This window comes from Falco cherrug, chromosome W (genome assembly GCF_023634085.1).
Source record: "Falco cherrug isolate bFalChe1 chromosome W, bFalChe1.pri, whole genome shotgun sequence".
NCBI lineage: Eukaryota > Metazoa > Chordata > Aves > Falconiformes > Falconidae > Falco > Falco cherrug.
This window is the reverse complement of record NC_073719.1, coordinates 16,700,187-16,708,445: the sequence shown is the minus strand read 5'-3', so window position 1 is coordinate 16,708,445 and position 8,259 is coordinate 16,700,187. Positions and strand designations below refer to the sequence as shown.

The 8,259-nt window shown below is 57.2% G+C and overlaps 1 long non-coding RNA gene across 1 annotated transcript; it reads right to left on the bottom strand.

The window, feature by feature from the left end:
- Positions 1 to 3,420: 3,420 nt before the first annotated feature.
- Positions 3,421 to 4,253, bottom strand: LOC129734514 (uncharacterized). Its single transcript, XR_008730086.1, has 2 exons — positions 4,165 to 4,253; positions 3,421 to 3,910 (listed from the first exon to the last, which is right to left on the bottom strand). It is a non-coding gene; the product is annotated as an uncharacterized LOC129734514 (long non-coding RNA).
- Positions 4,254 to 8,259: the final 4,006 nt, after the last annotated feature.

The window sequence follows — 8,259 nt, the reverse complement described above, 5'->3', positions numbered from 1 at the left end:
ACATGGCTGCCAGGGCAGGGTGAGAAGCAGCAAGAGAATTCCTGCCTGGCATCTTCTCCAGGGGAGCAGCGCTGCGCTTTCCCAAGGTGATTTTTTTTTTCTGTGCATTATTGCCGCTGAAAGGAGGTCAGTTTTCTCACCACAGGAAGCAGGGAGCAGAACTTTTGTGCTGTGCCTCACATGGCTGCCAGGGCAGGGTGAGAAGCAGCAAGAGAATTCCTGCCTGGCCCCTTCTCCAGGGGAACAGTGCTGCACTTTGACAAGGTTAGCTCTGGTTCTGCATGAGTGCACAAGTTTGATGGGTCTGTTTTCTGACCACAGAAAGCAGGGAGCAGAACTTTTGTGCTGTGCCTCACATGGCTGCCAGGGCAGGGTGAGAAGCAGAGAGAGAATTCCTTCCTGGAACCTTCTCCAGGGGGGAGCAGTGCTGCACTTATATCAAGGTCAGCTCTGGTTCTGTATGAGTGCAAAATTTTTGGGTCAATTTTATCACCACGGAAAGCAGGGAGCAGAACTTTAGTGCTGTGCCTCATATGGCTGCCAGGACAGGGTGAGAAGCAGCAAGAGAATTCCTTCCTGGCACCTTCTCCAGGGGGACAGTGCAGCACTTTGACAAGGTGACTCTTTGGGGCTCTGCATGATTGCCAATGTAAAGGTGTCCAATTTCTCACCACAGAGAGAAGGGTGCCGAACTTTTCTGCTGTGCCTGACGTGGCTGCAAGGACATGGTGAGAAGATCCCAGGTAGGAATTATCTTGCTGTTTCCCACCGTGCCCTGGCAGCCATGAGAGGAACAGCACAAAAGTTCTGCTCCGTGCATTCTGTTCTGAGAAATTTGACCTCTCATACTTGGAATCATTCACAGAACAAAAAAATCACCTTGGGAAAGCGCAGCGCTGCTCCCCTGGAGAAGATGCTAGGAAGGAATTCTCTTGCTGTTTCTCACCGTGCTCTGTCAGCCATGTGAGGTACAGCACAAAAGTTCTGCTCCCTGCTTTCTGTGGTGAGAAAACAGACCCCTCACATTTGAAATCATGCAGAGCCAAAAAACCTCACCTTGGCAAAGTGCAGCACGGCTCCCCTGGAGAAGGTGCCAGGCAGGAATTCTCTTGCTGTTTCTCACCCTGCCCTGGCAGCCATGTGAGGCTCAGCAGAAAAGCACAGCAGTACGTAGTAGTAGGTACTGGAGTAAAGGGAGCGTGGGGGAGGATGCTGGAGCTTGGCACCCTGCTCTGGCACACCTGGGTTTCCTGAGACACGTCAGGAATTGTACCCCAGCCCTGGGTATATTTCCTCTTTGCTTTTCTGAGGTGATGGTAGCTGTTGTGTCCTGGCGCAGCTGGTTCCCCTGCCCAGGGTTGGGGCGTTCATGCTCTGAACCCACAGTCGAGGTGCCCGAGCCGTCTGTGCCCTGAGCCTGGAGCAGAGGGGCAGTTGCAGTCTGTCCTTAATTTCTGGGGGGGGTGAAGGGCTCTCTGAGGTGGGGAAGATGGAGCTCCCCGTGCAGCAGCCAGGGGTGGTGGCTGGAGGTGGGCTGTGTTGCGGTTGCTGTTTTGTCCTGCCCCCGCAGGAGAATGTGGCTGCTGTCTTAGTTCTGCTGCTTTCCTCCTAATGCAGGAGGCTGGTCCCTGCAGGCTCCAGGGAAGTGGGGCTCTGGAAGTGCCTAACTCTGGGGCTAGAGGGTAGGGGAAGCTGCTGGACTGGTATGGGGGCATGCAGACTGGAAGCCCTCTGGAAATAACTGGTGTGGGCATGATGAGCAGGTTTAGTTGAAACTAACTGAAGAAACAGTTTACCAACAGAATTTCAGTCAATCGTATGAGAGAAGTACCAACTATTCCATCAAGACATAGTCCACCACCAAAATATGTTGAAACAAATGATATGTAAATAATGTGAAAGTATTGAAAAATGATTTTCAACACTTTCAAAGGCGGGAAATGTTGTAGATTTGCTAATAAGTTAAGATTGATTGACTTTATTTGATTGATTATTTGATTTTATAAAATTATTTTATAGAATAGAAAGATAGAAGGATAAGAAATCTATTTTTATGAAACTTATAGTTGCACAGCAAAAGCTGCTATGAGATCCTCTGTACATCCCGTACCACGGCTAGAAGAATGGGCTAGAACCATTGTGAAAACTTCGGAAATAACTTTAGGGTTTGAAAGGTTTCTTTCTATTTGACCAGTCTTCTGTATGTAGAAGGTGTATTGAAATGTCAGAATATGAGATGAATGGAAACTGGGGAGAGTCGACTGGGACAGCTTGTGGTTACCTGCCAAGAAACCGTGAACTTTAGTAAAAGGTAATTCCGGCCGGGGGAGATCGCGACCACCGACTCATATACCACCTACCCAAATCGTACCCCAGACCCATTTCTAGACCTTTCTAAGCTCTACTGCGCAGAATCGGATATAGGAGGAGAATATGTTAATGATTTACGGGAAATATCAGGGTTATGCATGAATACTTAATGAATATGTATGAATAAGTTCTATATATGGTGTCTGATTTTGAGACCTGGCGTGCGTTGATCGTGAGAGGACTCGCTCACGCACCCGGCCGTCAATAAAGAAGTGTCTGCTTATCTACATCACATTGGTGTCGATAAGTTCTTCATTCCGAGATTTCGGTAACACAGGGAGCTCCTTCCCTTCCGAGCAGGAGGAGATGAGCTTTGCTGTGGGGGTGTCACGGCCTGGGGTGGGCTGCCCCGGGGCTGGGCAGTCTCTGGAGGCTCTCAAACCCCGCCTGGCCGTGACCCTGAGCGGCCGGCTCCTGGGGGAGCTGCTTTCGCAGGGCCTTGGGCTGGATGGCCTCCAGAGGTCCCTGCCAGCCTGGCCAGTCTGATTCTGCTGCTCTGTGCGGAGGCGCGGGGCCGGCCCGCGGTGCTGAGGGGCGGTGGGGCCGCAGGGGCAGCGGGGGTCGGGAAGGCCGTGGCGTGGGCTCTGAGGGGCCGGTGTGCAGGACAGCCGGGAGCGGGCAGCCCGGCGGGCAGCGGGAGCGCCCTTCGGCCGGCCTGTGTGCCGCCACAGGCTCACCGCCCCGGCCATAGGTGGCCAAAGACTGTTGCCGTGCATGCCCGGGGCATCGTGGAGGGGCTGCTGGCTGCCCGCAGGTGGTCTCCCCTTTGGAGACTGGTCAAAGGCTTGGGCTTTGTTTGTTGGGCTTTGTTGATGGCTCAACAGAGGGCTTGGTTTTGCAGTGTGCCCTCTTACTGCTGCTCTCGTGACGTGCTGGGCAGCAGTGGCTGCAGGGCAGGTGGGGACAAGTGGCATGGGCAGGAGGCAGAGCTGCCCATCCTGCTGGGGACATGGAGGGGCCTGTGCTGCTGGAGCCAGAGCATCGGCGGCTTGGTAGCCCCTGGGCTCGGCCACGTCAGCCCCAGGCAGTGCAGGCTGCTCAGACAGTGGGTGGCAGAAAAAGTCATTTATTCCGGCAGCGTGGCCCTGGAGAGGGGAAGGAAGGCATTGCTTTCAAGTTCTGCTTCGGCTCCACCTTGGGCTTCTCCCCTCTGCTTCACAGCCCAGTGGAGCAGCTGGCACTTTATGGCAAAGGCGAAGCATGAGGGCACGTCTTTGCCCTGGACCACTGGAAAGAGCAGTTGTCCTGCTGCTCTCCAGAGGACGCCAGCTCCTCTGGGGCTGAGGTGTCTTCTTCCCTGTTAGCCCTCAGGAAGAGAAGCCTGCAGAGCATCCTGGGGCTGGGGCTGCTGCTTCGTCTCTGCCTGAGCAGAGCCCTCGCTGGGGGTCGAGTGCCACCTCCCCCATGTCCTTGGCAGCCATAAGCACAGTAGTCATAGGTTAAACCACCCCTTACAGCCTTCGTCGTCCAAGGATGAGGAGTGTCTGAGTTGCCAGGGAGGAGACCAGGGGGCTGGTGTCTTTCATTGCGCCTTTAAGCACTGTGGGGACAAAGCAGCAGAGGTGAGGTGACAGCCCTGTGTCCCCTCCAGGCAGGGCACACTGCACCCTGTGATTGCCAGGGCCAGGAGGCAGCCAGGGGACAGGTGGCTCGGCTGGAAGCTGCTTCTCAGGAATAGCCCCCTGCAGAAACACCCCGTCCCCCCTAGGCACGCTGGGAGCAGATCCCCCCTTGCCCAGCTTCCGGGGGTAGCTCCGTGCTAGCTCCTTCCTCCTCCCCACTGCCCTCGCTCACCATGTCGGATGTACTCCATGTGCTGCTGCTCACGCACGCACCGCCCAACGAGCCCTGGAGCGACACAGTGTGTCAAGGATGCTGCTGCCGCTCAGAGACCCTTGCAGCCAGCCCACCTGGCTGCACGGTCCCCCCGGGAGGGCTGACCCGGAGTGCAGCATCAGGGAGGGGATGGATGAGCCTCCTGCCAGCCCCACCTGTGCAGGCAGGGGCAGGAGGGGGTGAAGGGGTGCCCCATAGGCCCTGTGCTGGGACACAGGTAGAGGGTGCCCAGGGCCAGGTGGCCTCCGCAGCCATCAGGGACCTGGGCACAGGCACTGTCATGTGGGGAGGCAGGGAGCGTGGCATGGGCTTGTTGTGCTCATCATCTCCCTGCCCCTTTGCAGTGCCTTGACGTTGCAGCTAGTCCAGGCACTGCCCCCCACCAGCGCAGGGACCCTCGCGCAGCACTCCAGCTTAAGATCCCTGGCACCGGCTGCCCAGAGAGGCCTCTGGAGACATTCCAGCACCACCTGCACAGGATTTTGTGCAACCTGCTCTATCACAGCCTGCTTTTGCACGGCGTTGGACTAGATAATCTCCAGAGGTTCCCTCCAACCCTTGACCATTGTGTGATTCTGGGACTCGTGGCACTTTGGATGAGGAAGAAGAGGTCAGGATCTTCAGGCAACACAACACCTGACTGCCCTCCCAGTGCCTGTCCAAGAAACCTGCCAGTCCTCCCTAACAGAAGTTGGACCTCCACACGTGGGCTTGCAGATGTGCATGAGCACTGCAGGGCAACAGCCTTCTCTCTCTTCCCCATCCTCCACTGCAGGGCGAGTGCAGATGTTCTGTGGAGGAAGCACCAGCCTGCACAGGCCCTGCTGCCCTCCCTGTCATGCAGCAGCTCTTCTACCCCGGGCTCCCTCTACTGTGTCCCAGACCACTGGCCTGGTGTGATGGCAGAGCCAGTGGCACTGCCCGGCACTGCACCTTCCTGGTCCATCAGGGCAACCTGGGTGCCAGTGGGAAGCTGGGAATTGCCCTTGGCCAGGGCCTCTCCCTGGAGCTGCCAGAGCAGGAATTCCTTGTGGATGGCAGGGATGCCAAAGCATGAGGAGTTCCCCATTGGATGGCAGGGACAGGGCGTAGAGCCCCATCGATGTGCAGCCACCCCCGGCAGCCCCTCAGCCATGGCCACGGTCACACAGAACCTCACCGGGGAGCTCATCCACATCATCCAGGGCACCCTCATAGTGACCAGGCAGTACCAAAAGTTTCTGCAAGTAATGATGGCCAAGTGGCAAGAGGCGGTCTGTAGTGGGACACACACCACGCACACCACCACCCCACAGTTGTCTCCCTCCCCCCCGCCAGGAAAGAGGAGCAGCAGGAAGGAGGAACAGCTCTAGCCAGGGCTGCTGGAGCCCAGAGGGTTTTTCCAGGGCCTTAGAGTAGAGCTGCTGGGGGCAGATGCGCACATGGAGAAGATGGCAGATGGGGACAAAGACCAAGGGGAGGACACGGGGCCAAGCAGAAGCAGCCCTGTGCAGGTGGGCAGAAGGAGCCCAATGGGGATGAGGAAGAGGAGCCCCATGACTCCAGACAGAATCAGCTCCATGGGCCTGGGCAGCACCATCCACGTGGGGCCGGGCAGGAGGACCCCAGCAGACCCCAGTCCCCGGCACCATGTCCCCGTGGGCAGGGCACGTGGGCAGGCAGCCTCAGGACCGTGCTGGGCAGGACTGTGCCTGCAGGAGGGCTGCTCCCAGCTGTGGGGCTGCCCAAAGGCTTGGTGGAGATGCGACTGCCGGCTCCATTGTGTCTGTTTCTGCAAGCCCCCGTGGTGGCAGCGCTGCTCCCACAAGAGCAATGGGTTCCCCTGCCAGTGAGCAGCTGGTGGGGTGCAGGGCTGGGACCCCCCTGGCCTGCCCCTTCATCTGAAATGTTAAATCTTTCCTCTATCCATGGATCTATCTGTGGAGCTCATCCATCCATCCCGCAGCTGGGGCTGCTTCACCCTCAGTGCCTGAACCCAGTGGGGATGGTCTGGCATTGGGCACTGCTGGCACCCACAGAATGGGGGGTGGGGGTGTCTGGTACCACACTGGTTGTGCTGGCAGGTGGGGACCGGGCTGGGCTGGAGAAAGGGGCCAGCAGGAACCTCATGAGGTCCAACAAGTGCCAGCTCCGGCCCCTGGGGAGGAGCAAGCCCAGGAGGAACAAGCACAGGCGGGGGCCACCTTGCTGGAAAGAAGCTTGGCAGAGAAGGTCCTGGTGGGCCCCTCAACGAGCTGCCTACTGGGCAGGGGTTCTGTGCTCCTTGCAAAGGGGGGAACTGGTATGTAGTGAGACCCCACGGTGAATCCATACACCACAAACAGAAAGTCATGTTATCCCCAGGTTGGCATATTCAAATGGCTAATAAATGGGGTATAGCCTTGGTGCCTTAAACATTTTTGTCCAAACTAGATAACAGAGTTGAAACATGGGATTAAATCCCCCCACCCCATCAGAACACTGCGCTCAGGAATTGTTTGTGAGCTATTTGTTGTGAATCGTGGAATAGAACCATGGTACACCCCAGACTTGCGAACCCTTATTCCAGGCATGTGTCCTTGTTGGGGTTTTCAGGCACCAGGGTTTAAACTGCATAACACGTTTGCAGAACAGGTTTGCAGGTTTGGAGATCCCACGTGTTATGCAAAAACTACCAATCAAGGAAACACATTGCAATATGCAGTTTTGCTTACCCACAAAACAAAACGAAATTTTGTGTGAGAAGGAAAAAAACCATGCCACGACCCATCAACGCACTCCACCGTTCAATATCCAGCCCCTCAGGGTCCTTTCTGAGCATGTTCAGATGGGAAGATGTACTTTGCACTAACTACTTCCTCAAACTTATTTACATATGCATAAGGCACTTGCATGTCACTTTGTTCCTGGGGGCCTTTCTTGGGGTCTTTAGAGATCGTTGGTGGTCAACAGCCTGGTGAACTTCAGCTGAACTTTCCTGGGGCACCTGTACTCTACGTGTGGTTATAGAACTTCATTTATTCTCTGTGCTGTGTGGTCTTGAAGGCAACACACCGTTACCCCACTACCCTCATCTATCGGTATAGCCCAGGTGCCTCAGAAAGCTGCCACCCCTTACTGAGCTTATTCAATAGGTCGAGTTAACCACTGCTTTAGCTGCAGCCTCTCCAAGTGATTCTTTATAACTTAATCCTGTCAGCGAGGAGAAGCGTCCAGCTCTCTGCCACTGAAGGCAGCAGCCTCCAGTCACCAGGCTGCTCCTTATAGGAAGCAATCCCGACTGCCTGGATCTCGCCGCTGAGAGGCTGTATTTAAAAATGAAGTGTTTTCCAGCCAGGGAAACAAGGCTGGAGCACTCATACTCTGGCTGGTGACCCTCCCAGGCAGCTGCATATTCCCAGTCCCTCAGCAGGGCAGGTGTAGCCAGAGCCCTGTCGGAGTCAGCAGAAAAACACGCTGGCCCTATTCCTGCAGGACCTACAGACGCCGGGGCGGCTCCAGGGGGCTCTGCGAGTCGGGGAGCCCGGTGCCTGTGCCCGGGGCACCTGCCAGCGCCTCTTTCCCTCCTTGGCTCTCAGCTCACACCCAGGGCTGCCCCAGCCAGGCCTGACTCCAGCTGCTCCGGGGCCTGGCACAGCAGGGGGCTGGAACCTCCCCACAGAACCCCCGGGCAGCCAGCAGGCAGCAGACACCCCTGTGCCAGCCCAAGGGGCATCCCTCGCCCCACGGCCGGCCACAGGTCCCCTCAGCCGGGCCACAGCCCCAGCACAGGCTGTGCCTGCCCAGCCCAACACGGCTGCCAGGAGGCTGAGGGTGGGCAATGGCAGCTCCCAGCATGCCCCGGGAACAACCTGGCCATGGGGCGGCCCCGGGCCTACAGCTCCCAGCATGCCCCGGGAACAACCTGGCCATGGGGCGGCCCTGGGCCTACAGCTCCCAGCATGCCCCGGGAACAACCTGGCCATGGGGCAGCCCTGGGCCTACAGCTCCCAGCATGCCCTGGGAACAACCTGGCCATGGGGTGGCCCCGGGCCTACAGCTCCCAGCATGCCCCGGGAACAACCTGGCCATGGG